General features: G+C 38.6%; 1 protein-coding gene across 2 annotated transcripts in view; it reads right to left on the reverse strand.

Annotated features, from left to right (window-relative positions):
• The window catches only part of BMPR1B (bone morphogenetic protein receptor type 1B), a 349,352-nt gene that overhangs the window by 227,598 nt on the left and 104,057 nt on the right, over positions 1–17,697 (reverse strand). For both annotated transcript variants that reach the window (XM_075201541.1, XM_075201552.1), the window contains one exon: positions 3,834–4,006. The gene's annotated coding sequence lies outside the window, so the exon portion shown is untranslated. The remainder of the gene's footprint in view (positions 1–3,833; positions 4,007–17,697) is intronic.

A 17,697-nucleotide genomic window follows, 5' to 3' on the forward strand; every position in this document is an offset into this window, starting at 1 on the left:
TCCAGGTGCTCTGGTTTCCTCCCACACTCCAAAAAACATACTGGTAGGTTAATTGGCTGCTAACAAATTGACCCTAGTCTGTGTGTCTGTGTATGTTAGGGAATTTAGACTGTAAGCCCCAATGGGGCAGCGACTGATGTGAGCGAGTTCTCTGTACAGCGCTGCGGAATCAGTGGCGCAATATAAATAAATGGTGATGATGATGAATATATTATATGGGTGCATTCTTTATGGTTACATAATAATAAAGCCTTGGGATCTTTTATGTTCTCTAAGACACTATTTAGAAAATGAATTACTTCAGCCCAAATCATGTGGTACTGACAAAGGCAGTGGAAGACTTTAGGTTTACTACATTTGCTTTCCTTCTTCAATATGTTTCCATTGCAAAGGTACTATATACACTCTCTTGGCAGTCTTCAAGTATGTGTCTTGGAGGGATGCAGCTGGTATTATTTTCATTGTTCCTGTAGTATTACCCTATGGGAAGTCACATTGCTTAGCGCTAACTATACAAGACTTTTCTCCTAGACCTGCAACCTTTACTAGATCTCCACCAAGAAAATGGATACAGTATTGTTGTAATTTATATAAATGCTGGATCGGTTTACCCCTACCTGTCTGTAGAGAGTCAAGTTATGCAATCCAGGTAAAAATTGAGTATTACCCCATAATGTGGTGGACTTAGTTGCTTGGTGTTTTTTTTCCTAAAAACTTACCTATATCAAGCCATGCCTTATAAATATCTCAGGATAAAATATTTTGTAGGATACCTTGAAGCAAGTTTGATTTCACAATGCGTAACAATGCAGTGGGTGCATATGGAGTAAAAAGCTTCAGGTTGGGAATTAGTGAAGTTACCATGGCCATTTAATCAATCATCAATTATCTATAGTGTGCAGTCACGTTAAAAGCTTTTGTATGAGGGGTTACTATTCCCAAAAGTTGATACCTGTATCACCAATGTGCGGAAGCATTATGGTTCTGATTTACATTTCCATTGACTTGAAATTCTCAAATACCATGTCTTTTCTTTTGTCTAATCAAAATTAAATACTATACTAAAATGATATATTTTTTATTATATATTTTTTAAAAAAATATTTCTGATTTTTATATATAAGTAAAAATAAACAATATTAATCATATTAATATAGTCAATTGCCTTGACCAGAAGTTGAATTTAGGTAATGGTGAGCATCACCGAGGGGGGGACACATATTAGACCAGAGCAGTGGTTGCCCAAAAGCCTGTTCAGATGCATGGTATAAATTCTGAATTCATACTGACTTATGCAAAGTTTAAATGACGTGCTATCAGTGTAAATTGCTTTCTACATTAATAGTACATCAGTTAAAAAATGGGTAGACCACTAGAAATTCTGAATTCTGCCCATTTGTCTGAGCACAATTGTCTTAGTTAACTTGCATGTCAGCATGATATTTCACAATGACTTCTGCTTTTGTAGAAACTTTGGCTGTAAATAATAATTATGATGCAGATATGCAAATAAATGTAATCTCTGCATTGTACATGTATGGACAAAGTAGAGACTAATTAAAACAAAGTCTATGTGGCTCCCTTGAATTTCCAGGGGTGTGGCCTGTAGGCAGTCAGAAACTTATCCACTCTGACATAAGCATGTGGCGTTCTCATAGACAGAGAACATTAACTGTTTAAACCAGCAATATAACTTCACTGATATTGTGTGCAAGATAGAAAAAAAAATTCTGTAGCATAATATAATAAATATCCCTGATCTGTGCTCATTGATTAGGAACCTGCACGAACCGAGTAGCAGAAATCTCATAATGAACAGCGTAGAATCAAGTTTGTATATGGGCTATACCAGTGGATCCCAAACTTTCTCGGTTCGAGGCACCCTTAGGGTTTCCATAATTTTTTCAAGGCATCCCCAAGCCAAAATATTTACCAAGAAGTCCCCTGTCTTGCTTACAAACGGCCTGGCTGAGGCACTCCTGTGAGATCGCCACGGCTCCCCAGGGAGCCACGGCACACAGTTTGGGAACCACTGGGCTATACAGTATGTTTGCTATATCTATGTGTGCATATGGGATGGGTGAAATCTGGAAAATGAAATCTCTTTAAAATAATAAATAATGCAAGAAAACTGTTTATTGGGTTGGTTTGGCTTACATGATGGGGTGATTGCTGTGAACCACTTAAAAAAGTCAAGTGGAGAATAGTTTTCAAAACATGTAAACATTGGTGGTGGTGGTGGGGTTGAAAGTAGCCAAAGTAAAATTAAGGACAAATTAACTTTTACCTACCACTTATTTGCATGGTTTGGAAGGCAAAGGGGCTCTAGGAGCATATTAGCCTAGGGCGGGTTGAACCCTTAATCAGGCCCTGCTTCCACAACACAAGAGTTCCAGAGCTCCTGGCACTTACATGGGTATACAGGTCCAATAGTCCAAGTGACAAAGGCCATCCCAGAGACTGGTGCAGATCAACCTAACATTCTATTCCAGGTGCTTAGGGCACCGCAGAGTACCCAACACTCTTGTGAGTACAACATTATTTTTCTTCCCTCACGATATCCACTAAATATGTATATTCTTTGTTGTTAGTGCTGTGTTTTAAATTATATAAATATTAGTCTCTGTAAACTGAATTTTGAATCTACCTGTAACACAATCATTCAATAAAATACAAATGCTTTGTGTCCTATTTGGAGAATAGCGTTATATAAATAAATGTATTATTATAATAATAATAATAATTATTATTATTATTAATAAAATATATGCTTTATTGTAGGTAGTTCACTCTCTCAATGGTGGATGTCTTGGAAAATATTGCTAGCATGTTATCAGCTTGATGGACCAATACACAGTGCCTGTAACATACTAGATTACTAGATTAGCTTGCTAACATTCTAAATGCACAATGTATAGATATAGTGGTCTATTTGTTAATATCTGGTGATAGGTGATTTTCTGTTGCCAAGATAAGTGGCGATGGAAAGTCAGCCCTATCACTGTAATGTATTAATAAAATCTTGTCCAGACATTAAAGCGAAATTCTGCTGCCTTGGCGATTCTACACAGTCTCAGGGGATATGTGCAAGCGTGACCTGGCTAGACAGATAAATATCAATAAAAATTAAATTGTAAAAAATAGATTAAAATATTTTTTAAAAAATAACATATATTGCCTATTGAAAAAATGCTTTATTTTAATAATAAAACATTTTTCATTGATTTTCTTTTTTTATCGCCATCCTAAACTGGTGGTAACAGAAGAAGCATTGTGGTGGTACTACTGCTGATGCGATCCTTGTTAAATAGGATTCCCAATGCTTTGCATGTAGAAGCTTTCCCCGTCGAGACCTGGTGAATCTTACTGTCGGCGGGATCCCCTTAATGTATAACCGTTTTGGCAGAGATAGTGCCTTTACCCTTTAATAAAAAGACCCTACACGTCCCATGTGGTTTTACATCACAATAGCCATTGAAACTTGGGAAATAAATCTGTGTTTTCAAAAACATAAGACAAGCACCATCATTTGTGGCTTAATATGGAGTGCGGTGCCATATAACAGATGCAGCATAAACGTAGTAGTGCAAAACAACATAAATTGTATATATAAACTTTTAATGGCTAATCAATTCCAAATATGTTGCTAAACCACACAGTTTCTGACTGCTCCTTACCCTAAAATCCCCAAATACCTGAATGTGATTCTTTGCAATTTGCAATCTCTTATACCTCCAGCCAAAACATTTGCATTGATGTGCTGACTATAATCAGCTCTATCTTGTCTTATAACCATGGAAACAACATAAAACTGTGAAATAAAATGTACAAACCTGTATTTTCTGTCCAATTTGATAGTCCCACAGACGAGGTACAGGTAACTTAGGACTGCTCTGTAGATTGATTGGATAATGTAACTGATGTTAGTGGATCAGCCTTTTCTCTCACCCGCCAACTTGCAGGGTTTGGCTGCTAACTTCATGTGTGTAGTCACAAATGATAAATTCTAGAAGAGAAAAAGTAAAATGGCTCAAAGGCAAAGAACACATTTGAAAAAAATCACAGTGTAAGCTGACTTCTCTGGAAGCAATTTTCCCCTAAATTAAAAACCAAATATAAAAAATGACCATTCAGAATAAGCCATTCTTCAAGGTTGTATTGAACAGCAGATGTTAAATGAAATCCTGTGGTATAGATTTGATTCCATAGTGCACATCTACCAAGAAGTATTAGAATTGCAATGCATAAGTACCCTTAATAATGCTATAATTTACTGTTTATCATACATGTACTTAAATCAGTAAACTAGTAACCTGGTTTGTTATGTCAGTATTCAATGAAAATCATAAAAACTGCAGAACTGCATAACAACACATTATTGGGAAGGATCCTTGAACAATGGAACATATTAAACCACACTGTTTTATCATCATAATTCCTCTTCCTTTCCTTTTGCCGTTCACTCTTGAGATCTGCAGAAAATTTAACAATTCCAACAACCCCTTGACAGTTACATACTAATGTGCTGTAAATTACTTAAATCAGTATTTCTTTAGATCCCATAGATTGTAAGCTTGCGAGCAGGGCCTTCTTACCTCTACGTATGTATGTATTACCCAGTATTGTTTTATTACTGTTTGTTCCCAATTGTAGAGCGCTACGGAATCTGCTGGCGCTACATAAATAAATGCTGATGATGATCTCAAACATAATCTCACAACAGGATTTATTACAACACAACGCCTTGTGACTCTCATCGGGTACCGCTGGGGGTGCCGGGGGAGGTAAAGTGGAAGTACAAATTGGAAAACTTTTCAAGCAACTGTAAATAATAGTCTAAACAAGAATGCAGCTACCTCCTCATATAGTTTAATTAATGACAATTCACTGCCTTTTTTCCAACGCTTGTGGGAGTAAGCATTAGAGATGTGGATGCAACAGACTGTGCGCACAGAAAATATACTTGAACCGTATACTTTAAATGTTGTAAGCAGCTGCAGATCTATAGGCAGTCTATTGATTAACAATAAACAGATAGGAATTGATCCAACGCTGTCAAGAGTATGGGTTATAAGATTTAACATGGGATTGAAACAAGTGTATATAATAATCTTGGGTACTGTGTCTTAATGTATATATAGATGAGCTGTTATCAGTATAAAACTGCCAGGGTAACTGAACCTGACTTTACACTTGCCTCTGACTATCAAGTCTAGGTTTAAGTTTAACTGTAGGTCTAAATTAGCCAACTATAAAAGATAGTAATGAATACATAAAGGTAGAACCAGCGGTAAAATGTGAAAAATGCGATAATGTGGTATGATTACAACAAATGCCTGACAGACAATGCATTAAACATACCTATATACTGTATGATGCAGTGGTGTACAGATGATCTGCTAATACTCAATGTCGGCCCTGATTAATGCACCTGACTAAAATTAAACCATAACTTTTAATCTTTTATGAATATGTCTATATATATTGTATGAGAACTAATAATTATATATATATATATATATATATATATTATATATATATATATATATATATATATATATATTATTACACCAATGTAAAGTATTAACTGATTTGATGATTATTGCATTTAAAAAAAACTACATAAATTATGTGTTAAAGGCCGTCAATTGATATTAATACCGACAGTGGTTCACATTAATATAATACTTCACATTAATAAACTTGGTGCAGAAACTTATTAAAGTCTACAAAGAGGAAATTTATATTTATGTATATCAAAACCACAAAACAGTCCGAACGCACTTGGAACAGTATCAGAGTCAAACGGTAGGCAAATTGGCAGTTCCAAAATATCAGGGTCGCGAGACCCTAATACTTGTTGTTTTTCAGTTGTCCCATTGAGCTGTCCTTTTTGTGGCGGCTGGGATGATCAGAGGGAGATAGTGCAGGAGCTCCGCTGATGCTGACAGTGAAAGTCCGGAAAAACTCTTAACGCTGGATCAATTCCTATGTGTTTATTAGAGATGTGGAGAATCCAGCATACAAGATGGCGTTTGGCCAGATCCAAAAGGGTTAATTCTTAGGAAATGACCACTGTATTGTTTGTTTGAGAGGCATGTTTGGTATCAGTAGCTGATGGGGAGTGCTGTTTGCTGTATTGCCATTTGGGGGTTCTTGGTGTACCTCTTGGTAAGTTAGCTCTCAATTTAAAAACACATATATGTGTGGCCCAAAAATAGGGACTCTATTTGTTTAGAGTTAGGACCACCATATTATCAGAAGCACCTTGATGGGGTGGGTGGCTTACCATTCATATGCAAATGTGTGCAACTGAGACTTCTGCATTTCTATGTACAAGTATAAATAGCAGATCCTTTACTGGTTATAGCAGTGTGCTGGGGGATTTTTTTTCTCTGTATTTGTTCCTTTCTGGATAACCCTACCCTTTCAAGTACCTGGTATGAACCTATAAATTGGTTGAGCAACTACCACTTCTGTAAAGACTATGATGTGTCAGTCATCACTATTAGTCAAGATTTGAAAGAGCTTACAATCATAACACGTGCCCTGTAGCGTGTGCAAATGATACCGCTGAAACCAAGTGTATTTACGATAAACCCAGAACTTGAGTCGGCCGCATCTGCTTCGGAACGTCCTCAGCACGCCCTTAGTGCACATTGCATATGTTAGTTCGCCCATTTCCTCCCTCGTCTGCCTCTCGCTTCATAGGCTGTCATAAGTTTCATTTGCATTTAGACATGAATTGCATGCAATTTCATGCTGGGTTTTGCTTTGTGAAGAAAAGGTAATTTTTAAAGGCACGGTACAGAAAGGGTACACCTGGGGATGAAGAGCTACAAAAATTAAAAATAAAACACACAGATGCTCAACAGAGAGCACTACTTATTACTGGGGATAACGGATGGTGTGATTTGGCCAACAGTTTACATTATACCCATTTCTTATACACCACAAAACTTGTACCCAAACAGCCCATGTTGTACTGGTGGTGTTACTCCCCTCTCTAGACAGGTGGGGAGCCAGTCTTCAAGGTTATTTTGTTTTTAGTTTTAATTAAAAAAAAATTAAAAAATATTTTTCACTCTATAATGTCTGTAGTGATCATTAGTCTCTTCAGGCTAATATATTACACAAACAATGTATAATGAGTATATTAACTACAGTTTTAGCTTAAATATTGTGCACAGATAACACTCTTTTACAGATGGACTAAGGTATTGGGAACATAAAATCCTGTATTTCAAAAACACTGATTTTCATTATAACTTCTAATAATCTAAAAATTACAGTGTTTTCTTCTATCCTGGCAGTGTGGATCTAATATTTACAATATATAGATTTTGAGTAGGTTCCAATTCTCCAAGAAAAAAAACTACTTCCTTACAAATTGCTTAAACCTGCAAGAAATCATGTCTACCTTTAGAAGAAATAACATACTCGTCTGTGTTTACATTTTCATGCCCATGAATTAAAAGTAATTGTGTGACCCAGTGTAATCATGATCTCAGTTTTCAAGGTATAAAGCTCTTTGCAATTAATAACTCCACATTCCCAGAAAATGTCACATAAGTATCAAAAATATACACTGTCTATAATGTTCTTGTTTGAACAAGGACGGAAACAGTATCTGAAACATACAGTGGAATTTGCTACTCAACTGGGATCAAGGCAAAGTCAAATCAATACCATTTTGGACAAAGCAATGAAATATGACTTGGAGTTTTGATGTTTTACATTTATAACACTGTAACTGTACATTTTGCAAAATTGTAGCTCAGGATTTTGTGCCGAAAACGCAGGATCCCAAATAAAAGGCTGGTAACATACACTGTCACCAGGGTTGTAGCAAGGAGTCATGGCACCCCCATCCTTCCAGTACCTCCTGTGGAGGCGCACGGCAAAGGGCATGGGCAAAATACAGAGCAGGAGTAGTCAGCACACAGGAGGGGCATGTAGAACTGGAGGGTCTCCAGGTGAACAGTCATAGCCAGCCTCTGGGAGAAAAGGAAAGAGAGGTAAGCATAGATAGTGCCCCCTCTCTAAAGGAGCCCCCCGGCGTCTAGAGCCATAGTAATTTATTTACATTATGCATTTTGAAATGTATGAGGAAATTACCGGTTTGCTCAACTCTTGTACAAAACCTCCAAACCACAAAAGCCTTTGGGGCATATTTAATAAAGCACGATAGTGCTTTTAACGGGTCATTAAGGTCCCACAGTGTCCTCCGCAAATTTATTAAGGGGGCATCGCAGCAGATATCATGGATATCTGCTGCTTTGCACTCCTCTTCGTTTTTGGGAGCAGTCACCATTCAACAGAATGGTGACTGCTCCTGGCCGCAATCTAACAAGTCCCGAAAAAACTTTTTTTTCGGGAACTTGTCATGCTGAAGCTGGCGTACATCATCCGAATTGAAGAAATCTAATGCTGTCAGCTCTGCTCCGGAGAGCAGAGCTAGACAGCGCATGTGTGGAGGGATCACATGATCCCTCCCTGTCACTCAGTGCTCTCTCTCTGCAACTATCGTTGCAGAGACAGAGAGGGGATCTGTGTGCGCATGTCCAGTTCTTGGAACTGGACATGCGCAATTGAAGAGTGAAGAGAAGACCCGAAGACAGCGCTTCCGAAGAGGGGGGTAAGTATGATTTTTTTTATCACTGAAACAGCAGTTTTTCAGAACTGCTGTTTCTGTGCAGGGCTGTACATAAATGTGAGAAGTAGTTCAATCCTTATCATTGCGATAAGGATTGAAAACTACTTTTCACTTTATGTGAATATTGATAAATGTGCCCCATAATCACATAACCCGTCATACCGCAGACGGATGTTAGCAGTGGCATATCCGTACTCCTCCTGAGACCGTTTTCTCCGTTACCTTGGTATGCAAAAGGATTATGGGAATTGTAGTTTGCCATGTGACATAGACAGTATAAGAAGAAACAGAAGGAAGGAATAGTAGGGCAGGCATCACGGAATAGAGAATATGAGAAAGTGAAGGCAGTAAAATAACCTAATAATAGAAAGCATTATCTGGTCAGTTTTGTGCATAGATTGTGTGGCAGGAGTTTCTCTGTGTAATCTACTCATCGATTTCAGGTGTCACTGAATTTCCATTCAGGTCTTATCGCTTCCCGGCAAATCCATGCAACATTGTTTATAAAGTGGAAAGTTTGAAAAAAGGAAAAAAAAAATAACATCCTTTCATTGATAAATGATGATTGGCCCTGTGTAGTTGCCGCATGTGCGACTGTGGGCCTTCCTTCTCGTCTACGCACTGCAGAATACCGCAGTGTCTCTGGTCTGGCCCCAAAATGCCTTGCACACATGCCATCATTCAAAGGGGTGTAAAGAGAGTCACTGAGACAGAGTCTCAGTCACCAGATTTGAACCCAATTGAGCATTTATGGAATATTCTGGAATGCTGTCTAAGAAGGTGTTCTCCACCACTATTAACCAGTCATTTCAGGGATATGTATGGAAGGGTGCTGCTGCATGCCTACATCAATTACAGATATAGGTAGACTCAATGCCAATGGACATACAGCCATACTGACTGCATGTGGTAACCCAACACCCTATTGAGTGACTTTATATTGGTGCTTACATTTTTTTGTACACTACATGTAGATGTAGGTGAAAGTATCTACAGCTATCTAAGAGCTTATTATAGTTTAATTAATAAATATTATTTCTACTGTTTAGTAGAGAGAAGGAGAAGACACATGTTTGGAATCCATCACGCTAATAATTACTGGAAACGCATTGTAATATTTAAGTATCCCTTGTGTCTAAAAGAACAAATGGTGCTCGTCTTACAGAATAAGTGAAATGCATGGTGCTATTAGAGGAATGTTTATAAAAACTGTCCTTACAGATTTTAAATGTTGGGCATTTTTACTATTTACCTTCAGCATCTGGTATTTTGCACAGTTTGTCCGTGCACATACAGATTTAAAAATCATATACTTGTAATCATCAATGGGTACTGAACACGTTTTACTTCAGTACAGTCATTCTGCTGAATAGGAGCTATTTGTGACTTTAAAAATGTGATAGATAAACAGGTATCTATCAGACAGGCGGAGTTCAGTGAAAAATTATTAAATGATTTTCGAAAACTAACTTAGTTGTTTGGACCCCCAGAAAAGAGCTAGATACTTCCATACTTGACTGAATAAAATCAGTGCACAATGGGCCAGACCCCAATCCAACCTAACCCCACCTACATCCGCCCCAGCAATTCACAACAATGAACTTTCACTGTCTCAATGGCTTACAGTTTATTTACATTTATTGTACTTGTATGATTGCTTAACATATGATATTGTATGCCATGTGCATTTATGTCAATAGGAACATGGCTACATAAGCCAGACAGGGTATCTTAAATGACGCCAGGTGGAATGTGAATCAGAGATAAGTGAGGACGAGATGTCTAGGTTAAACAATTGGTGTACACATGTATTATGTTATCAAATCTCTCCTGTTTAGTCAGCCAGGTCATTGCTATACCAGTATCCCTGGATTAGACTCCTAGGCACCTTCTCCACAGGAAGCCAACTGTCTACATTCACCATGGGGGAGGACCCTCAGGGTTATGCCTTATCATTGGCTCACCAATCACAACCTGACTGCTGCCTCTAGTCCACCCACCATTAGCTCCACCACCATGGGAATATTGAAGAGGATATAACCTGTATATTTAACTATACTGGGAGTGTTCATGAATTTGTGACCGTGAACTGAGCTTCCGTCACATCTGTATGCTGTACCTACAAAGAATCACATCTGTCTGGGGCTTGTTTATCTGCCTGTCTGTACTACCATCTATGAAAAAAACTGTGTTTTGGTTGCACCAATCTGCTTAGGTGATTTCCATGAACCCTTTATGACATGTGAGCCTCAAACAAAACATGACTATTTTGGGCAAGACCATAACATCCCTCCCAAGAAAATCAAAATTGGGACAAAATAAGCCCTGCCACAGTTCCGCCCACTTTTACGTTAAGCCCAGACCTGGTTCGGGCCGCGATTTGGGGTGTTCTGTCAAAATCAGGACAGTTGGGAGGTATGTCATACCCCTTTTGGTCTCTGAAAATCTGGACTGTTGAAAGGTATACACTGCAATTCACCATCTATATAGTCCATGTCATATATTTTATGTAATTACTTACATGTGCTGATTATAAGAATTATGTATATTGCCTTCATTGATTATTATGATTCTGATATGAAAGACTTCTGAAAGGAGTAATTTCATGCTAGTAGGTGATAACTGTTTTTTATTAGCTATAAGACAACATGATAAGACTTCACGGGGATGAGCACAACGTATTTTGTGCATTGAACTCTGACTACCACACATTCAACAGCAATGTTCCCTGTACTTTGGTCTTAAAATGAAATTGCTGAAAGCTGAATTCAAAGAGAGCAACACTCTGAACTGGTGAATAGAAAATCTACTGTCAGTTCAGCACAATACACGGACAGCCTGATTCATTAAGATATGCAAAACAAATGTAAATTGACATTTTTTTAAAAAAAAACGCATGTAAATTGGCATTCGCACGTCTCGTGCATCCTCACCACATCATAGTGAAGTCGCCGGATGGAGAGCGTTGATGACAGGATACGCCACTAATCGTACCTTTCTAGGCCAGCATCATTTCACCAAAGATCCCGGAGGGGAGAAATATAAACATGACAATTATGCAGTTCACCGACAAACTAAGTTGGCCTAGGGGTATACTAGTAACTTGTGTAGTGCAACTAGTTGCATGCAAATAATTGCATCTGAATTTAGTTTGCTGCCTGCAATTTGTTGCTTTTGTTTTTAACTTTTGGAAAATTTCCTATCCCTGCATTGCATGTGATGTGCACCAAATCATTTATTTATTTAAAGTCTATAGTATGAATTATTTTAGCGTATTGTTCACTTTCAAATACAATGCATTATATTAAAGTAGTAATTATTGTCACAGGTGTTTGCTAATGCATTTCTGGATCTAAAAATAGGAAAATGACCCCCTCCTCCTGCACCCCCACCACCATCATAACCCCCCACCACCATGACTCTAGTCTAGTGCCAGCACGGATTTCACAGGACTGCTGCAATCAACAACTAAAGTCATTTTACAAATTATCTGTGTTTCTCGCTCAAGGTCTCAGTGATGTTATTGCTAGTGGATTTGTAAAACTGGTTTGGATTAAAAACAAAGGCGATAAAACAGATATATTGTTAAGCTGACAGTTTGCTGGTATTATGGCTGTCAGTAACAATTTTGCTTGGAACGTTGTCACTCAAACCATAACATCCAAACCATGGCTTGCTTTTAGCCCAGACAACAAGGGTTATACTATGATTTCATTCCTGCGGTGGAGTTTGAAGGTTTCCTACGTTTTTGTGGCACCTTCATGAATACTAACGACTTCATGTTCTACACATGCTGTATTTCCAATCGGTGTGCTGTCTGTATGTGGTTAAGAAAGCACTCTAAACTGCAGTACAAGATCTGAGGGGCACAGGTAATTATGCGAACAAAAATAGTCCTTAAAGGCAATTCACTGCTCAGAACAAGGTCTCATAAATATTTATGAAAGCTGTCTTCCATCAGCATTCATACATTTCCATCATATTACTTTATAAGACAACTGAATAGTGAAGACCATAAAAAAGGAGGTGTATCTGTTAAACTGAAGTGAAAAGCGTAGAGAAAACTTATCCTTAGGCTTTACAATAATAAAAATGGCCATCAGTTGTTTTAAGCAAGTATAAATAAAATGATTTAGAGGAGACACAAGCTGTACAAAACTTAAATGGACCACTATAAAATTAAACTTTGTACTGTTTGCAGTTTTAGAATATTAAGAAACAATAAATTGGACACAATCAGGGCTGCTTTAAGACATTAGTGAGCCGAGGGCAAAGATTGTATTAGTTTAACCCAATACATCCCCTGCCTTGAATTTGCACATATGCAGTGAAGCTCCATTTTCGGCCAGGACAGGCTGACGGGTGCCCCTGTAGGTGCGACACCTGAATGCTGTACATATCGGGCTTTCCGTGTTGCGCAAACCCTGGCTGTAGTGTTCCAATTGCTAAGCACATCACGTTTTCTTGAAAGCAATACATTTCCGTTATAGATGAGTGAATTGACCGATTCCAAAATTGTACTGAATTTCAGTGAATCACGAATCAATTTATGCATCATCCAAATTTGCACAATATTTATACCATGGAGAAATAGGCAACTCATGTCAGAGCTCCCAACATTCAGAATCCCAAAAGTGAGACAACTTAAGCCCTTTCCCAGCTCTGCCGAAATGTCGCACAGTTACGCCTAAACTTCACCCATAAATGGGCATATTTTGATTAAAACACCCATTTACACATTAAGCTATGCTCCTTTCCTGGCCAGCGAACGGGGTGTCCCACCAACATAGGGACAGTTGCAGGGGCACACGGAGGATTGTCGGGGGGAGGGGGGGGGTTTCCCCCCCGACCCCCCAAAAAAACCAACCTGAGAGAGAGCTGCTGCGCATGCACCCACGCAGCAGCTCCGTTTCGTCAGCTCTGCCCTAAACAGCAGCCGGGGGGGGTTTCTAGAGACTCAGAAACCCCCCCTGTGTGCGCCACTGCGAGGTATGCATTGTAACATGTCAGAAGCCTACAGCAATATAAAAGGAACCTACAGCCCCTCTTAGCACTCATTCTTCCAGCATTGTTCTAGGGGAAAACATCTGTGAATGCTATTATCTGTGATCCTGACTTGTGGTCATACTTACCAATTGTTTATTCTTTCCCTCCAGGAGATACTGTAAGAAAGGTGAAGTGTGAGCACGGAGTGGTCCTGTGACAAAATGATACAAAAGCATAATTTTGCCACAGGGCCAAGCTTACGTGATTCAATACGAATTGCGCATTTGAGGCTTCCATCTTGCCAATATCACTAGGAAGTAGACAGGATGCAGGAGAATGGCTTGCTCTCCCAAGAGTCCAGGATACCTACCCGGAGTTCAGGAGTCTTACCAGACATTATGCGAGAGTGGGCAAGTATGCTTGTGATGAGTGCTGTGACTTATCAGTGGCCTGGCTTCTGACTATTTTAACCTAGTCTTCACTTCTATTCTATGCACATGTGGTACATTGCAACATTGCCTGTTTTGCCTATTTTTCATTTCATATTCAAGTTAGTTAGGTTTACAGTGACTCAACATCTATTGGAATGCTAAATATTTGTGTAGGGTTTTTTCCATTGTACAAATTGCCCCTTCCCAATGACTGGTGCAAAAAAACAAATTTTTAGTCCACTTGTCATTAATTCCCCAATTCGAAAAAAGTCATTGCTATGACCAGCAAACATCACTGCTGGAAGTTTTAGACAAAGGGAAAAAGTACAAACAGATATCCTAGAGCAGTGTCCATAATTGCTCACATAGCAAAAAGATTGAGTCTGTTTTATTTCAGGAAATAAGGCTTTTGCAGAATCAAGATGGCAGGTGACTAATGTGTATTATGCACAGTTGCCAACATTGGCAGCTTGTGTCCCCGTCCGGGGGGGGCAGGTGGGTGTGGGGGGGCGGGGCTCAAAGAATCGTGCCGTTAGCCCCGCCCCCAAAGCTGTCACCACCCTTTTCGACCAATAAAACTGGGGGGCCACAGTGCAGCTTCCATGACGCCAATAAGACCCGCCCCCCCATTTACTTTTCCACAGCTGGTCGGGAATCGAGAGAATTGCCCTCTCTCTCCCGGGAGTCCGGGAGACTGACCTAGATTTTGGGAGTCTCCCGGATATTCCGGGAGAGTTGGCAAGTATGGTATTATGTATGTGTAGAGGGATCCTGCCGTGGCCTGGCGAGCAGTGAGACTCGTCTTACAGCTGCTTGCCAGTGCCCAGGTGACATTTTATTGATAAATTGGGAAGATAAAAATTTTCTATCATTGCAATAGTCAGTGATAAAAAATCTTCAATTTAGAAGGATCTTGACACCCTATATTTAATGTCTGTACTCTATGTCTTATGTCTGCCCATTTCCCCCTCCTCCTCTCTGTCTCTATTTTGATTTATACTGAATTGTTTTTGTATGCCATGTGATTTGTTCTGTTGGTTGCATCCATGCATTCATTATTCTGTTTATTGGTACCCATTGTTCTTATCCATACTTGCCAACGTTATGTTGGCCGGGTCCGGGAGATCCTGGAGGGCAGGAGGGCTGTATGGGCAAAACTTCATGAACCGCGTCATTTTGGCCCCACCCCCCGGTGCTGTAATGCCTGTTTTAGGTTTTTTTACAGTGTAAAAAGACCCCAAACAAGCATTACATCACTGGGGACGGGCCAAAATGATGCGAATCACGAACCCCCGCCCCCTCCGCCCGTACATTCCAGCTCTAATTTTATTGTAGTGGGCAGATGGGCGAGATGTGGGAGAATCGCCAGCTTTCCCGGGAGTCCGTGAGACCGACCCAAATTTCGGGAGTCTCCCGGACATTCCGGGAGAGTTGGCAAGTATGTTCTTATCTGTATGTACTTATGCAATTTTGCTGTATGTTCTAACCCCCTATGTATGGCACTGCCTTGCGGTGCTTTAAAAAAAAAAAAGATAATGATAGGAATCATTACAATGATTGTGCAAAATTACTTTAAAATGAATCAAATATGCTTGGTAATAGGCAGATCAGATAGTCTTGTAAAACATTGCGGGAAGTTATGTGTCATTATAAAAGCATAAAATGATAGTATAGTGTCACATTGCTAACTACATGATGGAAGTCTAATATCAGTACAGGAAATTCATCTGCATATTACTACTCTTCAAACACACTATGTAACATTTATATTTCTGTTCTCAAGTTGTTCACTCAATGAGCAACTTAATAATGTTTATTCATTGTATTTTATCGCTACAACAGCAAACCACCAAGAGTAACTAATTTTACCATTTTTGTTCCTCTTGGCAATGCAGACTTTTGCAAAGGTTGTGAAACTTTTAGCTTTGTGCCAAATACATCATACTGACACAATGCGCTTGTGCTTGCAAATGATTAATAAAACATGTTCCAAATCTGACTTCGGAAAGGATGGTTTCCCACTTGCACATTGACACCAAAAAGCCCAAATATTCAGAGAACAATATATTATTGCTGGGCATGTTTTGCAGGAATGGGTGGAAATATTATAGACAATAATTATTTAAAGTAATTAAAACAGGACTTACCAGTCCAATGACAGATAGATTGCTCACTTGACTAGAAGACACATGTTATAGGCACACCTGTGTTTGCAGGCATTTTCATCTTTCCAAATATGTTTTAGGCATGCCTTTCAAGATATATTAAATTAACTAAAGAATATAATTTTATCATATTTCTACTGTACTTTACTGTAGAAAAAACAATCATTTTCTTGAAACTACATATATATCATAGTAAATACCATACATTTTGTCTTGTGATAATGAAGATCAACAAAACTCCTGTAGACCACCTCAAATACATCTTCCACTTGTTTTCTAATTACAATCAGAGTCATAAGTACATCACAAACTAATTAAACATTATTGTGAAATTATATATACTAACTAAATATCATTGCAGAAAATTGTTCCAGAAAAACTAACATATTACTTTTTTTTGTCTTTTCCCATTCTTAAACTGTCAGTTTTTTCCTAATCCCAGCGACAGTCCATGCAAAGAAGAAAGATGTGCCAGGTTAAGCAGGTATTGTATCACTTTAAATTGCAATGTCGGACTGGTTTGACTTGATTCATATTTCTTCAACTATTCCTATAAAGATTTTTTTATGCAGGATTTTTATAGACAAGCCTAGAGGTATAACTACATTAACATTTATGTTATCCCAATCAGAACTATAGATACAAAGCAGTTGCTGAACTTGTCCTATATTTATTCTACGACTAGTTGGAGGTCTACAATTGTAGTATGTTTGATCTCATTATGTACAAATGCAATCCAGTTGGATCATATGTGATCAAGCAGGATAGTCAAAGATGCAGTCAATTTGGCAATCGGTTCAAAATACTAAATCAATGAGTGTGGGGGTCAATTAAACATAAATGGGCATTTTAGGGGCTGATGTACCCATATCTCTTCACATCAAAATGATCAGAACACTTACAATTTATTCAAAGCAATGCACATTTTATTACATTCATAGTCATATACAGTATGTGCAGACCTATACACTACACCCAAAAGCAGGACAGATTGGAAGTAAAGTGGGATAGGGGGATTTGGGTCCAAAAGAGGAAGTGCTATTTCTCGGCAAATGAATTTGGGAGGTACTAATACCCCCTTTACACCCCAATACCTACACTCAATGTTTGGAGACATGATGAATGTAATCTAGACTCAGACAGGTGGTTAACTGAAGTCCCCCTCCTCCTCTTCTACTTCATCTTTAGTTGAGGGAGGTCTTTCATTTAAAAACATAATTTTGACAAAAGGCCCCTTTTGAGAGAAATAATATCAGAGCAAAATCGCAAATAATGCAAATTATTTATATATTTATATTATATAATGCTAATTATTTTAGCATATCACAAACATATCAGTGAGTATGGGCCATCTTACTGCTGGCTGCATCTAAATTTTATTTAGATCCCAGGAGTGCGGAATACGTATCCTGCTATCTGAGGCATGAAACGCAGATGACTTACCTATACTGTATCAGCC

This window comes from Mixophyes fleayi, chromosome 1 (assembly GCF_038048845.1).
Source record: "Mixophyes fleayi isolate aMixFle1 chromosome 1, aMixFle1.hap1, whole genome shotgun sequence".
Lineage (NCBI taxonomy): Eukaryota > Metazoa > Chordata > Amphibia > Anura > Limnodynastidae > Mixophyes > Mixophyes fleayi.